Below are 16,749 nucleotides of genomic sequence, written 5' to 3'. Positions count from 1 at the left end.
GACCAGCGCTGAGTCTGGGCCGTAGGCTGTTTGTACATGATTACCTGTTTTTTTTTTTTTTTTTTTTTGAGACAGAGTCTCGCTCTGTAGCCCCACTCTTCACTGTCGCCAAGGCTGGAGTGCAGTAGTGCAGTCTCAGCTCACTGCAACCTCTGCCTCCCAGGTTCAAGCGATTCTCCTGCCTCAGCTTCCTGAGTAGCTGGGATTACAGATGTCTGCCACCATGCCCAGGTAATACTTGTATTTTCAGTAGAAACGAGGCTTCACCATATCGGCCAGGCTGGTCTCGAACTCTGGACCCCAGGTGATCCACCTGCTCGGCCTCCCAAAGTGCTGGGATTACAGGATTGAGCCACCATACCCGGCCTGTGATGACCGGCTCATGGGGTAAATGAATACCACCACAAAATGTGAAGTGTTACTAACAAATGCAGGCATTGCAGCTGATCAGACGTGGGTTTTCCCGAAGCTCCCCCGACACCAGCTGGCATCGCCTGATGAACGTTTGTTTTCTGTATCAGATTGGGGGCAGGGAGGCGTGAAATGAATGCACCCAGGCACACACTGAACAGTCATAAAAACAAGCACACATTTTTCAAACAAAAGTCTTTTTGGTACTGAGACATTTGGAGCCCATTCTTGGTTGGAGTATTTTCCCAGGACAGCCACTGTTCCGCCTTCTCAGAGCCATTTATTGCTCAGGAACTTCCCCAGATAGCAGCAACTGCAGGGTGGATCCGCTTCCATAAATAGGTTTGTGTCGAGAGGATCCCAGATGCTTAAAAAATATTGACAGAAAAAAAAAAAAAAAAAGCCTGTCAGTTATGATGTCACTGCCAAGATTTGAAACCCCTCCTGGGGTTTCTTTCCAGAAGACTGGGGTCCCCACCATTCATGGAGCCCCCGTCCCAGGAGTGAGGGGTCTCCTAAGGCCTTCAGAGGCCCCCAGTAATGTAAGAGGGAGAAAAAAAGCAAGCAATAGATTTTCCTGGCGTTCGAAGAACAAATGTATGAGTGTCTGTGGCATGCGCATGGCACATTTTCTTCTCACACTTCCTTTTTGGACCAGGTCACAAAGCAGTTTTGGGTGGCAGAGAGGGTCTGTGGCTGATGGGTTGTGTCAGAGATGACAGCATCCTAGACGCAGGCCTGAGGGGTCAGCCTCAGGACACTCCTGGCTCTGACCTTTTTTCCATATTTCTCAAGACTTGGATTAGAAGTCAGTTTGTGGCAGTTAGGTGAAGTGCTGTGTCTGGCTGCATAGTGACCAGGTGAGGAGAAGCATCTGGTGGAGGGCGGGGGTGCACTCCCCAAGAGGGCAGAGCCTGGCCAAGGCTCACAGTGACATCTGCCTCTCTAAAGAAGGACTTCCGGCCTGGCGTGGTGTTTCACGCCTGTAATCCCGCACTTCGGAAGGCCAAGGCGGGCGGATCACCTGAGGTCAGGAGTTCGAGTTCAAGACCAGCCTGACCAACATGGAGAAACCCTGTCTCTACTAAAAATTCAAAAATGTGGCATGTTCCTATAGTCCCAGCTGCTTGGGAGGCTGAGGCAGGAGAATCGTTTGAACCCAGGAGGCAGAGGTTGCAGTGAGCCGAGATCACACCACTGCACTTCAGCCTGGACAACAAGAGCGAAACTCTGTCTCAAAAACAAGTAAATAAATAAATAAAGAAGGACTTCCCATCCCTTGGTGCTGGCCTGTAGGCAGTGAGCACCCTGTCACTGGAGGCATTCAAGCAGGAGCTGAAACACTGCTTGCCAGGAATTCCATGAAGGGACTGGTGTTCTGGAAGGGGGCCTGGTTAGCGTTCAGAGGAAGGGCCACAGGATTTTCCAAGGGGACTCACTGGGGTGTAATCATCAAGACCCTCTGACACTTGCTCCTAGCCTTGTCGGTCGTGTTGGGGAGTGGACTAGCCTTTTCTGGATTGGGTTTGGCTGCAGAAGGCCTTGAATAACAGATAAGGCAATGTGTAGCTTATTCTGGGGACATGGGTGGCTCAGTCACCCCCAATCAAACCTCATCTAGGCCATGATAAAATTCCTGCCATTAGCACCATTCCTGAAAGGTCTTCTATGTGGAAAGCAGTAAAGACACGCGGCTGCTCCTGGTAGGGCTGCTCTCTCTGCACCAAGTTTCCTGCACTGTTACGCGTCGGAGACCAGCATTCCAATGGTACATAGGACAGGCAGGTTTGAACAGAAGACAGCGTTGGAAACACAAGGTCTGTATTAATTGCCAGTTGCTGGCCGGGCGCGGTGGCTTATGCCTGTAATCCCAGCACTTTGGGAGGCCAAGGCAGGCAGATCATGAGATCAGGAGTTCGAGACCAGCCTGGCTAACATCATGAAACCCCATCTCCAGTAAAAATACAAAAATTAGCCGGGCGTGGTGGTGGGCGCCTGTAATCCCAGCTACTCGGGAGGCTGAGGCAGGAGAATGGCTTGAACCCAGGAGCCGGAGGTTGCAGTGAGGTGAGATCGTGCCATTGCCCTCCCAGCCTGGGCAACAGTGCAAGACTGTCTCAAAAAAAAAAAAAAAAAAAAAAAAGAATTGCCTGTTGCTGCTGTAACAAATTACCATAAGCAGTGGCTTAAAGCAACACAAGTTTATTCTTTTATTCTCTTATAGCTCTGGAGGTCAGAAGTGCAAAACAAGTCTTACAGGGCTAAAATGCAGGTGTCATCAGGGCTGCTTCCTTCTGGAGTCTGTTTTGCTTTCCAGCTTGTAAAGGCCACCTACATTCCTTGGCTTGTGCCCTCCTCCCCTATCTTCAAATCCAGCAGAGCAGCATCTCCTCTCTGATCTCCTGACCTCCCTCTTATAAGGGCCTCTGTGATTACCCTGTGAGACTGAGATGTGGCTGCACATTAGGCCGCCCCCAACCCCCAGCTAGTCCAGGATGAGCCCCCCATCCCTCCCAGCCTTCATGTCCTTCCTGCACTCCCCTGGGCTGGGGAGAGCAAAGTGGCGGCTTAGGCTGCAGGGCTTGATGAACTCCTGCATAGTGGAAGGAACCTGCATCCCACTCTCCACGGCCCTAGCAAGGGCCACAAAACATAGTTGAATTAAACTGGACTGAGTATCTCTTCCACCTGTGTTTTGTTGTCCTTCCTAGTATTCCCCATCAATTATTCAGCTTTAAAAAGTAGGAGTCATAATCAAAATAATTGTCACTTCACTACAGTTCTTAAAAGCCGATCAGTTCTTGAAGGCCTGCACCCCAGCTCACCTGCTGCTGCCTGCACAGCCATTGCTCAGGGCGATGACCACACAACACAGTGCTGGAGAAAGGTCTGGTGTCTCCGCTCTGGGCAACCTGCCACGCAGCCTTGCCTTCACCTGGGAAGCAAGCTTGGCATGGTCTGTGTAGGGTCATGGTGAAGTTCACAGTGGGCTGTGAGATGTCAGATGCTGGGAACTGTGCCCATGCCAGATACTCAGGCCCCCAGGCCAGGCCTCCACTCTCACATGCCACTGGGAAATGATCCCCGTGGATGGAGACCGGGTCCGACCGGGGACACCGAGGAAGGCTGTCTCACGTTGCACTCCCTGTCCCAGATGCCTCCCAGGCAGCAGCCACTTGGCCGGGTCCTGGGCCAGGTGCTTGCTTGCTGAGCTGTGCCCTCTGAGCACTCTCAGAGGGAGGTGTGAGTAGTCCCAACTTAGGGCTGCAGAGGGTACGAGGCTCAGAGGGGTCAAGTGGTCTTCTCAAGGTCACACAGCTGGCAAAAGTCACGGAGGGATCCTGGTCTAATTGGACCACCAGCCACAGCTGCCTTTTAAGCTCTGAGTTCTAAAGGCTTCTAACCTGTCCAGGGGTACCTTTGTCTATTCTGTGGCATTGTGGGACAGGCCCAGAAGACTGGCGGGCCCCATGACGCAGGGCTGGTGACTTAGCATTTTTCTGGCTGCTGCATTTGTGGGGCCTGAACACTGGCCAGTCTGTGTGCCTGCACCTGGCAGCCTCGTGTGTCCAATGCAATGTCCTCTAAGAAGACGAGCAAGCTGCCCTCAAGGGGCCCAGTCCCAGTCACTGTGAGGTTCAGACCTCCCTTTAGGGCCCGCCAAGCAACCAGGCAAAGCCTTTTCTCCTGCATAGCTGTGACTTCCCGTGCCCAGGCTGCCAATGTGTGTAGATATCGCATCCACTCACTCAGACCTCTTGGAACTTAGAGACAGAGAGTACAACGTGGTGATGGGCGTTGCCCTTATTTGCAAACACATGAGAGGCCTGAGGAGCTCAGTCTGGGGGTCCTGACCCCAGCTCCAGGGCTCATTCTTGACTCCATCATAATGTCTTCCATTCCCAACCTCACAATTGGGTAATCATTTACTTATGAATTCGCCAGGGGACCAGGGAGAATTGACAGTAAATATGAAGATGGCCTGCATAATTAGCAGACTTCCTCTGGACCTCCTAAGAGGAGCCCTCATCTCAACACCAGCCACACGAGGGTCACTGACCGATTGTATTTTGGGAAAGTGGTTATTACCTGCTTACCCTGAACACAGCTACTCCTTGTCTCTTATCTGTCTCCTGGTCTTTTCACCATAAACACACTCTGGTGGGTTTCCTGAGATTGACTGTTGGCCTGTGGGGGCTGGACACGCTCAGAGCAGGGAGGATGGCCTCCTTCCCAGGCTCTGCAGTGCTCTCCCACCATGGCCCAGTGGACTTTGTACATGAACCTTCCACTTTGGGAAGACCAGCTGCTAGTTTGCAGAACCCGGATTACAATGGAAACACAACTTCTAACTCCGAGAGAACATGTGCCTCTGCAGTGAGGGTCACAGGGCCAGGAGAGGCACACACAGGAGTGTCAGCGATGATGAGCAGCCTAGTGCTGAGGACAGGGCCGTACTTACACTTTCATTGCATATGTTCTTGTGAATGCAGCGAATATCACAAAAGAACAACATTAAAAGAAAGTTACCTGTTAAAAATATCAAGATGTTTCAAATAGCTTAAATGTCCAGGAATACGAGATTAATTCAATGAACCACATAACCTCCATAATCACCAATACCCAATCTATTATTAAGTGAAAGAGGTAGGTTGCAAAACAGTACGGAAGTATGATCATGATTTATTTTAAAAAGTTTTCTCTATAGCTATATTGTGTTTACATGTTTAAATGCATAGAAAAAGGGTAGGTAGGCCAGGTGAGGTGGCTCATGCCTGTAATCCCAGCACTTTGGAAGTCTGAGGTGGGAAGATCCTCTGAGCTCAGGAGCTCAAGACTCGGCTGGCCAACATGGTGAAACCCCGTCTCTCCTAAAAATACAAAAATTAGCCGGGTGTGGTGGTGGTGCCTGTAATCCCAGTTACTCAGGAGGCTGAGGCAGGAGAATGGCTTGAACCCGGGAAGTGGAGGTTGCAGTGAGCCGAGATCGCGCCACTGCACTCCACCCTGGGCGACAGAGTGAGGCTCCTTCTCAAAAACATAAGGACAGGTAAGAGACAGAACAAACTCAAGCAATTGTTACCTTTAGGTAGAAGACAACAGAGGACTTTTATTTACTTATTTTTGTGTGCTCTCTAAATTCTCAAAACTACTCAGGTATCACTTTTGTCATCAAGACTCACAATAGCACTTTTGTGAGGCTAAGAGCTTGCCAAAGGTAAGCTGGTGCAGTGTGTCCTCACTCCATCCCCGAAAAGATGTCCACCAACATTCATGACCGTACTTTTGGACACACCCCAAATGCCCTCAACATGTCCACACAAGGACAGACACGCCCAATGGCTGACCACACATTGGTGCAAAGGGATGATGTAGAACTGAGGGTGTCATCCCAAAGTCACCAAAAACAATGCTGCACCACAAAAGCAAACAGCTAAAGGAGCACCAAACACACCAAGCAATGCCATGAGCTGCTCATGCATCCATACCTACTATGGACTGAATGTGTCCCTGCCAAACTCACATGTTAAACTCTAACCCTCAATAGGATGGCATTAGGAGGTGAGGCCTTTGGGAGGTGATTAGACCATGAGGGTGGATCTCATGATTTCATAATCCTCATGAATGGGATTGATGCCTTCACAAGAAGAGATGTGAGAGGGATGATCTCTCTCTCAGCCATATGAGGATACAAGGAGGTGGTGGCCATCTGCAAACAAGGAGGAGAGCCCTCACCAGACACTGGATCTGTTGGCACCTTGATCTTGGACTTCCCTGCCTCTAGAACTATGAAAAGTAAATGTTTGTTGTTTAAGTCATCCAGTCTATAGTAATTAGTTTTAGCAGCCTGAACTGATGAGTATCTATAGACCAAGAGTATGAAACCACATGATGAAGGTTAATCCCAAAGTCAGGACAAGATGACTGAGAGGGGCCCAAGGGGGTTGCAACATTAGATTTATTTAGGATTTACAGGTATTTCTTGTTCTAGTGCACACCATTTTATTGCACTTTGCAAATATTGTGTTTTTTAGAAATTGAAGATTTGTGGCAAATCTACCTTGAGCAAGTCTATCGGTGCAATTTTTCCAACAGCACATGCTCACTTTGTGTCTTGGTCACGTTTTGGTATTTCTCAAAATATTTCCAACATTTTTATTATTATTACATCTGTTATGGTGATCTGTGATCAGTGATCTTTGATGTTACTCTTATAATTGGAGTGCCATGAACCACTTCCATATAAGGTGGCAAATTTAATTGATAAATGAGTGTGTTCTCACTGCTCCATCAACCTGCCTTTCCCTGTCTCTCCCTCTCTCCTCAGGCCTCCCTATTCCCTGAGACACAATATTGAAATGAGGCCAATTAATAACCCTACAATTGCCTCTAAGTGTTCAAGTGAAAGGAAGAGTCATAGGTCTCTCACTTTAAATCAAAAGCTAGAAATAGTTAAGCTCAGGAAGCCATGCGAGGAAGCTTCAAAAGGTGAGGTAGGCTGAAAGCTAGGCACCTTGTGCCAAGTAGTTAACCACATGGTGAATGCAAAGGAAATGTTCTCAAAGAAACTTTTAAAAGGGCTACTCCAGTGAACACATGAATGATACAAAAGTGAAATGGGCTTATTGCTGATATGGAGAAAGTTTCAGTGGCTTGGATAGAAGATCAAACCAGCCACAACATTCCCTTTAGTCAAAGCCTAATTCAGAGCAAGGTCCCTAACTTTCTTTCAATTCTACAAAGGCTAAGAGAAGCTACGAAGCTACAGAAGAAAAGTGGGAAGCTAGCTGAGGTTTGTTCATGAGGTTTAAAGAAAGAAGGTATTAGGCTGGGCGCAGTGGCTCAAGCCTGTAATCCCAGCATTTTGGGAGGCTGAGGCAGGCGGATCACCTGAGGTCAGGAGTTCGAGACCAGCCTGGCTAACACAGTGAAACCCCGTTTCTACTAAAAATACAAAAAATTAGCCAGGCGTGGTGGTGTGCACCTGTAATCCCAGCTACTTGAGAGGCTGAAGCAGGAGAATTGCTTGAACCTGGGAGGCGGAGGTTGCACCATTGCAGTCCACCTTAGGCAACAAGAGTGAAACTCCATCTTAAAGAAAAAAGAAAGAAGGCATCTGCACAACATAAAAGTGCAAGGCGAAGCAGCAAGTGCTGCTATAGAAGCTGCGGCAAGTTATCCAGAAGATCTTCGCCAAGATCATTGCTGAAGGTGGCTTCACTACACAACAGATTTTCAGTGTAAATGAAACTGACTTCTATTTGAGGAAGATCCCATCTAGGACTTTCAAAGCTAGAGATAAGTCAATGGCTGGCTTTAAAGGACAGGCTGGTTTTCTTGTTAGAGGCTAAGGCAGTTGATGACTTTAAGTTAAAACCAGTGCTCATTTACCATTCGGAAAATCCTGGGACCATTAAAAATACGCTAAATCTACTCTGCCTACGCTCTAGAAGTGGAAGAACAAAGCCTGGAGGACAGCACACCTATTTACAGCATGGCTTACTGAATATTTTGAAGCCCACTTTGAGACTCCTTTCTGATGAAACTTGAATGAATGAGGAGTTGCTTCTTATGGATGAGGAAAAACAGTGGTTTCTTGAGATGGAATCTACTCCTTGTGAAGACGCTGTGAACATTGTTGAAATGACAACAAAGGATTTAGAATATTCCATAAACTTAGTTGATAAAGCAGTGTCAGGGTTTGAGAGGATGGACTCCAATTTCAGAGGAAGTTTTACCATGGGTCAAATGCTATCAGCATTGCACACTACGGAGAAGTCCATCACTAAAAGACTAGTCCATTGGTGTGGCAAACTTCATTGTTGTCTTATTTGAAGGAATTGCCACAGCCACCCCAACCCTCAGCAACCACAACCCTGATCAGTCTGCAACCATCAACATTGAATCAAGACCTTCCAGCACGAAAAAGACCAAAACTTGCTGAAGGCTTAGATGATTGTTAGCATTTGTTAGCAAAAAGTATTTTTAAATTAAGGTATGTACATTGCTTTTACAGACAGAATGCTATTGCACACTTAATAGGCTACAGTATAGTTTAAACATAACTTTTATATGCACTGGGAAACCAGAAAATGTGTTTGACTCTCTTTATTGTGATATTTGCTGATTGCAGTGGTCTGGAACCAAACCCACAATATCTTGAGGTCTGCCTGTACTAGAACTGGGCGGTGGGAAAAGTGGGGCTTGTTTTTCCTTTCTCTGTATTCACTTTAGGTGTGAAATGTTTGACAATCTGACAATCTGTGACCTGGTTCACAGATGTGGTTCCTGCCTGTTATCAGGGCTTGGCCAGGTTCAGGCAGGCCTGCAGGCTGTCCCCACAATGGGCAGATTGAAGTGTGCACAGATGTCTGTGACAGGGCTGTGACTAGCCTGTGATCAGGCTGTGGCCAGGCTGCTGTCTGGAGCAGGCAGAGCTTTGTCCCATAATAGGGGTGCTGCCAGGGAGTCTGGCACCTGGAGCACAGCCACTGGCTTGGACACGAGCCATCCGACAGCGTGGAATAAAAATAGAACTGCTTCAGCTGGAGAGGAGACAGGCTGAGCTCCCTGCTGCGAGGCCTTTAAAACAAGAGCAGGTTTCATTGATCTGAGACTAGGTAAGGATGTTGCCTCGAGTCAGGAAGGAGTCGAAGTCATCTGCCCTGGTACCTGGAAGTGCCTGAACATGATGGGGCTGGGTGGTTATTACTCTTCTTATCAGCTGGCACTGTCCCTTTAGGAAAGCATTAGAAACTGTTTTTGTTTGTTTTCCCTTCATGTCTAGGTAAAGAATGCATACTCTGTATACAGTTGCTGACAGTTGTAAAACTGAGAAAGTGCCAGTGAAAATGATTTAAAAAATGAAACAGTAAGGCTGGGCATGGTGGCTCATACCTGTAATCCCAGCACTTTGGGAGGACAAGGCGGGCAGATCACCTGAGGTCAGGAGTTCGAGACCAGCCTGACTAGCATGGAGAAACCCTGTCTCTACTGAAAATGCAAAATTAGCCGGGTATGGTGGTGCATGGCTGTAATCCCTCCCAGCTACTCAGGAGGCTGAGGCAGGAGAATCACTTGAACCCGGGAGGTGGAGGTTGTGGTGAGCCAAGATTTCAAGCTGGGCGACAAGAGCGAAACTCTGTCTCAAAAAAAAAAAAAAGAAAGAAAAAGAAAAAGGAACAGTAAAATATGTTTATTTTATGGAGTATTGAGTCATGATGTTCAAGGACTTTGGAAGTAATTTGACTGTTGGTTTTGTTTTTAAAATTCAGGAATTCTAATCATACATATGAACAAGGTTAAAAAATACCAAAAACAAAAAACAAAAAAACGAATGATAGAATGTCTCTTTACCCATCCCCCCCACACACACCAGTTCTACCACCTTGGGACTAAACTTTATCGCTTCTGATTTTAATTTGTTTTTGTCGTTATTCCCTTCAGCTTCAATAAAATACTTGTCCTCCTACTTTGTGATTTATGAGTATCTGACAAAATATACTGGCTTCCTAATATGAAAGATGAATACCGTTGACCCTTCAACAACACGAGTTTGAACTGCGTGGGTCCACTTCTATGTAAATTTTCTCCTGCCTCTGCCACCCCTGAGACAGCAAGACCATCTTCTCCTCTTCCTCCTCCTCCTCAGCCTACTCAGCATGAAGACAATGAGAATGAACACCTTTATAATGATCCACTTCCACTTAATGAATACTAAATATATTTTCTCTTTCTTATATTTTCTTAATAACATTTTCTTTTCTCTAGTTTACTGTATTGTAAGAATGCAGAATATAATATATCTCACATACAAAAGATGTGTTAATTAACTGTTCATGTGATCAGCAAGGCTTCTTCTAGTCAACAGGCTATCAGTAGTTAAATGTTTGAGGAGTCAAAAGTTTTATGTGGATTCTTGACTTCATGGGGGAGGTGATCAACGGTTCCAACCCGTGTTGTTCAAGCATCAACTATAATTACCTCCAGTCCCCTCTCCCCTCTGTACCTTCTCCCTCCTCCCCCTGTGTTTACATTAGAGGAGTGTTTTAACCTTCTGCAGGTTATCTCTGAAACTTTACATTAGCTCTTACTCCCCTGTGTTTACTACCATACCTTTGGTCTGCGTCTTGACTCCCCTTTATGGAAGGTGATAGTAGGATGGCCTCTGCTATCCATTCTCTCTAGGTCCCACAACACCATCCTCCTCAGCCTTTACTTCTGCAGCTTTGTCTATAGTAAAAGTGGAGCCCAGTGGATTCAAACTGCAACAGTGGGAGCCTCTACACTCATGGGCAGTTGGGCATATCACTGTTACATGTTACTCACTGCACAGCTACCTGCTGGGCCAGAAGGACATTTCTTTCTCTGTGGGCCTAAAGTCACCACCACCACCACCACCCTGTCCAACCACACAAGGAAGGTATTCTTAGCATCAGAGCAAATGGGGCAAACTCATTTTGCCTTCCCTCAGGAACTGAAAATCCTATCCTATGTTCGTTTGCTTTATAGTTGAAGCTGAATTTTGTTATATACATTTTCCCTAGAGCTTTAAATTGCCTTTCTTCCTTATTAACACATAATATTAATAACAGAATAATAATGTGCCTCTGACATGGCCTCAGTTTTGCCACCTTTTTGTTCTCAAGACCTCCCCTTCCCTCTCCTACCCCATGGATCCAGACTCCAACTCCTTGTCCCTGGGTAGGAGCACAGCCCTGGACTCCCTTTACCACCCCCTGGTGGATCACTCAAGAGTCAATCCCAGGTCTTTCTCTTAGCTTTCTTTCTCACTTTGCTGGAATACATCCTCAAGTAACTATCCAAGAAAGGATGCATGGGAGGATGGGTTTCTGTTTTTTTGAGTCCTTGGAGGTCTAACAGTATCTTTTTTTCTACCCCATGCTTGATTCATAATTTGGCCTAGTGTAGAAAACAAGGTTCAAAATTACTTCCCAATCATCTTCTTACGACTATTGCTACTGATGGGGATGTGATGCACTGCAGTTCTCAGCCCTTGCAGTGAACATTTTATTTTTACCATCTTTGAAATCTGTCAGCCAATCTTACTCCCTGTTGCTCTGCACTTTTGTTCAGATATTTCTAGAGGCAGGTTATTTTTTCCTTGATCCTGCATTCCATGGAGCACTCCATCTGCAGACCCATGTCTCCTTAGGTCTGTTCCTTAGGTCTGCACTGCTTTCCTCCAATCTTGTATTGTTAATTCCCCTCCCTCTGCATTCTTTTCTTTTGGAATTCCTATTAGTTGAAGGTGGATTTACTGAATCAGGCTTCTGTGTCCCTTATCTCTGTGCTCAGCATTAGCCCTATGTTTATTTTCCTTCTTTTCTTCTGGTCTGCTCCCTGAGCTGAAACAGGCTTGCTTATTCAAATCTCACTCATCCCCTAAGACCCAGACCACAGGTCATGTCCTGTGGGAGCCTTTCTGGCCATCCTGTCCCCAGGCATTGTTCATGGCACTCTTGGCCATGGCATTTTGTCCTGACCCTTACTAGGCTGTTGAGTCAGGAAAGGATGTACATTCTCAACTGCATGGGCCTTCTCTATGGGTTGGAGGGCTGTGGGGACTATGGGGCGGAGGGGAGTGATAATGTGGGGGACTATCGGTGAGTGTGGGAGGCTGTGTGGGGCTGAGGGGGCTGTGAGGGGCTCTGGGGGACTCTACAGGGCTGAGGGGGCTGTGTGGGCCTCTTAGGGGGGTTGTGTGGTGCTGTGGAGGGGCTGGGAATAGGACTGAGGAGGCTGTGGGGGTGGTGCTGGGTGTTGGGCTGTGGGGGGCTGAGGGAGGATGTGTGGAGCTGGATGTGGAGCTGTGTAGGGCTGTGGGTGTAGGAGGTGTGGGGCTGTGGGGGGGCTGAGTGTGGGGGCCTGGGTGTGGGGTCTGTGGGGGACTGTGGGGTCTGTGTGGGGCTGCAGGTCTGTGAAGGGACTCTGTGGGGGACTGTGTGGGGCTGTGTGGGCTGTGGGGGGCTGGGTGTTACTGTGCTCCTCAGGCAGTCAGGAGCCCTAGAGGAGTCCGCGGAGTTGGGCTAGGGGAGGCGGACCTCGGCGGGAGGCGCTTCCCGGGCTTCCCAGGCTCTAGTAAGTTCCTGGAATTAGGGAACTGCCGGCCTGGGGGAGGATCTATGAGGGCCCCGGGGAGGCCGAGGATTCCTGCGCGGACTGCCGCGCCCGGAGGGCAGCCGGGACTGCTGGGCCGGGGGCGGGGGAGCCCTTGGCCGGGCGGGCGCTGAGCCGGGCCGGGCCATTCACTGCCTCCGAAGCGACTGGCCACACCCGACAGCTGCCCCCTCGCCCCCGACCCCCGCGGCGCCGTCTCCACCCCGGCTCGGACCCCGGCCAGCCCCAGGCCCTCGCGGCCACCGCAGGACGTCGTCTCCACTTCGCAGCGCCCTCTGTCCACTGCGATGCCCCCAGCCCACCGCGGCTCAGATGGCACAAGCATGAGCCCGTGGTCCGGGAGAGAAAGATAAGAATCGTCACTGTGCTTTGCACTCTGTCATTCTAAGTTTCTTCTTACGTGAGCTCATGTAACGCGGACAGCGACCCTCGGTGAGACCCGGGGAGGCGCCACCTCCTTGGCCGCGGGCTCAGGCGCCGAGTCACAGGTCACGGGGACGTGGCCCCGCCCCGCTCTCCCCGCTCCCCACCCGCGTCCTTTTCCCCCTGGTACTCTGGGCTCCTCAGGCCCCTGACCGCGCATCCCGGGTCCTCCACGCGCGCGACTGTCCCGCTCCCGAAGGGGCTTTCAGGGTGCTTCCTCCCTGACCCCTCAGGCCTGTCCTGGGGGTCCGCCCTGTAAATAGCCCCGAGGAAGGAGCCCCAGTGACTTGGGTGGCGTTTTGGAAATTCAATGGAGTCTGCTGGCGGTATTTTAACAATGGGGGCCCGGCCGGGCGCGGTGGCTCAAGCCTGTAATCCCAGCACTTTGGGAGGCCGAGACGGGCGGATCACGAGTTCAGGAGATCGAGACCATCCTGGCTAACACGGTGAAACCCCGTCTCTACTAAAATACAAAAAAAATTAGCCGGGCGAGGTGGCGGGCGCCTGTACTCCCAGCTACTCGGGAGGCTGAGGCAGGAGAATGGCGTGAACCCGGGAGGCGGGGCTTGCAGTGAGCTGAGATCCGGCCACTGCACTCCAGCCTGGGCAACACAGCTAGACTCCGTCTCAAAAAAAACAAAAACAAAAACAAAAACAATGGGGGCCCTGCACCGGCCCAAGACACGGGTCAGCTCCGGGCTGGCCCAGGAGCCCCATCTGGGGCCCCACACCCATTTCTGGGATTGGCCCCCACCCCGCCCCCGCCGCACACCTCCCGCCCCCGACGCTTCCGGGAGGTCTAAGCGGCTGCAGTGGGCGCGTTGGGAACGGCTCTAGGTGCGCGATCCGGCTCCGGCCAGGTCCGCTACGCCTGGAGAGCGTGGAGGCAAGTTCTGCCGGCTCCACCTGCAAAGCAGATCTCCTTCCCACGACTGTGCAGCCCCGCTGGCTCCAGCCCCACCATACCCGCCTGGACGGAGACGGACCGCAGCCTGGGAGAGCCTGCAAGCCTGGAGGCGGGCGCGCGAGCCTTTTACAAGGAGAACCCACAGCGGCTTGCCTTCTTGCTCCAGCGGCCTCTAGATCCTCCCCCACCTGGCACCTAGGTCTCTCCCAGAACTCGGCCTGCCCCTACCTTCCCGCCAGCCCCCACCCTGCTGGGGCTACCGGGGCCTCCCAGCAGCAGGCAGCATTCAGTAAGCAGCCACCGGCGCGGCCTTCGGCCTTTGCACTTCCTGGTCCAGAGAGAGAGGTGACGGAGGTGTGCTGCGCACTCCCTGTACGCCTCTGCTGCAGCGCTCCCCCTGAGAGGCCTTCCCTAAACCTGGCTAAACAGCACCCTCCCCGTCACCCCCCGGCCCGTCGCCCCGTTCCCCGCAGACCTAGGATGCACCCACCCGCCAGGGGGTCTCAGAGCCAGGGCAGGGTGCCGGCCATCCAGCCCCCATCCCAGCACCCTGTCCCTGGGTCCTCCCACTACTCCTCTAGTACCCCCTACACGCCGCGCCGCGGGGCTCAACCCCGCTGTGCTCTGGGGTCGCAGCTGCGGCCGCTTCTGTGCTCCAAGACCAGAGAGCAAGCAAAGGCAGAGCTTTCCCAGCCAGGCATCGCTGCTCTGGCCTTGAAGGTGAGGGGAGTGGTGAGGAGAGTTCCCACTGAGCTCATGTTCATTATGACCCAGGCACCGTTCTGAGTGCTGGACCTGTATCCACTCGTCTCATTACTACCACAGTCCGGGTCACAGAGCAAACGGAGGCCTCTGTGGAGAGTCAAGGGTATGCTGCGTGGCTGGAGGGCACCGGGTCGGGCTCCCGTCTGTGAGGGTGGTGGGTGGGGAGGTGGGGGGACAGGCAGCCGCACCTGCCAAGTCTGGACTGCCTTTGCCTTTGCATCTCAGGGGCCTCCCACAGGGAGGATCACCTGGACAGACAGGAAGCAACCTGCAGGCAAGGTTGTTCCTGGCGGCACAGTCCATGAGGCTAAGGTCTCCACGGAGAAGCGCTGTGCACCAAAGAGAGATGTTGACAGCGCTGGGGTACACTGCTAGGTTAAAGAAAAGAAAAGGAAGGTGCCAAGCGGCACATGAAAGACAACACTACCTGAGTAAGAAAGGAGGGAATATTTTGGCCGGGCGCGGTGGCTCATGCCTGTAATCCCAGCACTTTGGGAGGCGGAGGCGGGCGGATCACAAGGTCAGGAGATGGAGACCATCCTGACTAACACGGTGAAACCCTTCTCTACTAAAACAATGCAAAAACAAATTAGCCGGGCGTGGTGACGGGCGCCTGTAGTCCCAGCTACTCGGGAGGCTGAGGCAGGAGAATGGCGTGAACCCGGGAGGCGGAGCTTGCAGTGAGCCGAGATCGCAAGCCAGTGCCCTCCAGCCTGGGCGATTGAGAAAAAAGAAAAAAGAAAGAAGAAAAGGAAGGGGAGGGGAGGGGAGTATTTTAAAGAGTGTGGGTGTGTATTTTATATAGACTTTGCTTATTTTTTCAAAAAGAAGTCCTGTGGATATGGGCAGAGAGGATGGAGGTGGAAGTGAGATTTCTCTAGGCCATTTTTTCTATGACATTTTTGAGATATAATTCACATATCATATAATTCACCCTTTTACTGTATATAATCCGTTGGCTTTTAGTATATTCACAGACATGTGCAACCATTACCACAGTCAATCATAGAATACTATCTGAAAAGGAAACCCTGTACCCTTTAGCTATCCCCTCCCACCCCCGGGATATTCTCCCATTTGCTCTGGCCCTAGGAGCCACTCATCTACGTGCTGTCTCTGGATTTGCCTTTTCTGAATATCTCATATAAATGTAATCAAACAATATGTGGCTTTTTGCGTCTGTTTCGTTTCACTTAGCATAAATTTTTAAGTTTCATCCATGTTGTAGCATGTGTTAGTACTCCACTCCCTTTGCTTTGCTTTGTTTGTTTGTGTGTTTGTTTGTTTGTTTTTTCAGATGGAGTCTCCCTCTGTTGCCCAGGCTGGAGTGCAGCGGGGCAATCTCGGCTCACTGCAGCCTCCACCTACTGGATTCAAGGGATTCTTCTGTCTCAGCTTCTGGAGTAGCTGGGATTGCAGATGCCTGCCACCACACCCGGCTACTTTTTGTATTTTTAGTAGAGACTGGGTTTCACCACATTGACCAGGCTGGTCTCAAACTCCTGACCTCAAGTGATTTGCCCACTTCTGCCTCCCAAAGTGCTGGGATTACAGGCGTGAGCCACTGTGCCCAGCCCCCACTCCCTATTATGGCTGAATAATACTCTGTTGTATGGGCATACTATTTTTTAAAGTCCATTCGTCCACTGATGGATGTTTGGGTTATTTCTACTCCTTAGCTGCTATGAATGCTGCTGCTATGAACATGTGTGTACAAGTTTCTGTGTAGACATAAGTTTTCTTTTCTTTTTTCCTTATTTATTTATTTTTGGATATAAGTTTTCATTTCTCTCGGGTATACACCTAGGAGTGGGATTACTGGGTCATGTGGCAACATTATGTTTAGTTTTGAGGAGCTGCCAGACTGTTTCCATCTGCACTGTTTTACATTCCCACTGGCAATCCATGAGAGGTCCAGCTTCTCCACATCCCCCGACACTTGTTACTGTCCGCCTTTTTGTTCATAGCCATCCTCATGGATGTGAAGCGGTACCTTATTATGGTTTTGATTGGCATTTCCTGGATGGCAAGGGTGCACATTTCATCTACAGTTTTGACATTTAATTTCATTTAATAATATCACCTAAAAATTAATTTGTTAA

General features: G+C 50.0%; 1 protein-coding gene across 1 annotated transcript in view; it reads left to right on the top strand.

The window, feature by feature from the left end:
* The window catches only part of CHRNA7 (cholinergic receptor nicotinic alpha 7 subunit), an 880,272-nt gene that overhangs the window by 116,670 nt on the left and 746,853 nt on the right, over nucleotides 1–16,749 (top strand). The gene's annotated exons all lie outside the window — the stretch shown is intronic.

The sequence above is a fragment of the Macaca thibetana genome, chromosome 7 (assembly GCF_024542745.1).
Source record: "Macaca thibetana thibetana isolate TM-01 chromosome 7, ASM2454274v1, whole genome shotgun sequence".
In the NCBI taxonomy this organism is placed as follows: Eukaryota; Metazoa; Chordata; class Mammalia; order Primates; family Cercopithecidae; genus Macaca; species Macaca thibetana.
This window is presented reverse-complemented; position numbering and strand designations above follow the sequence as displayed.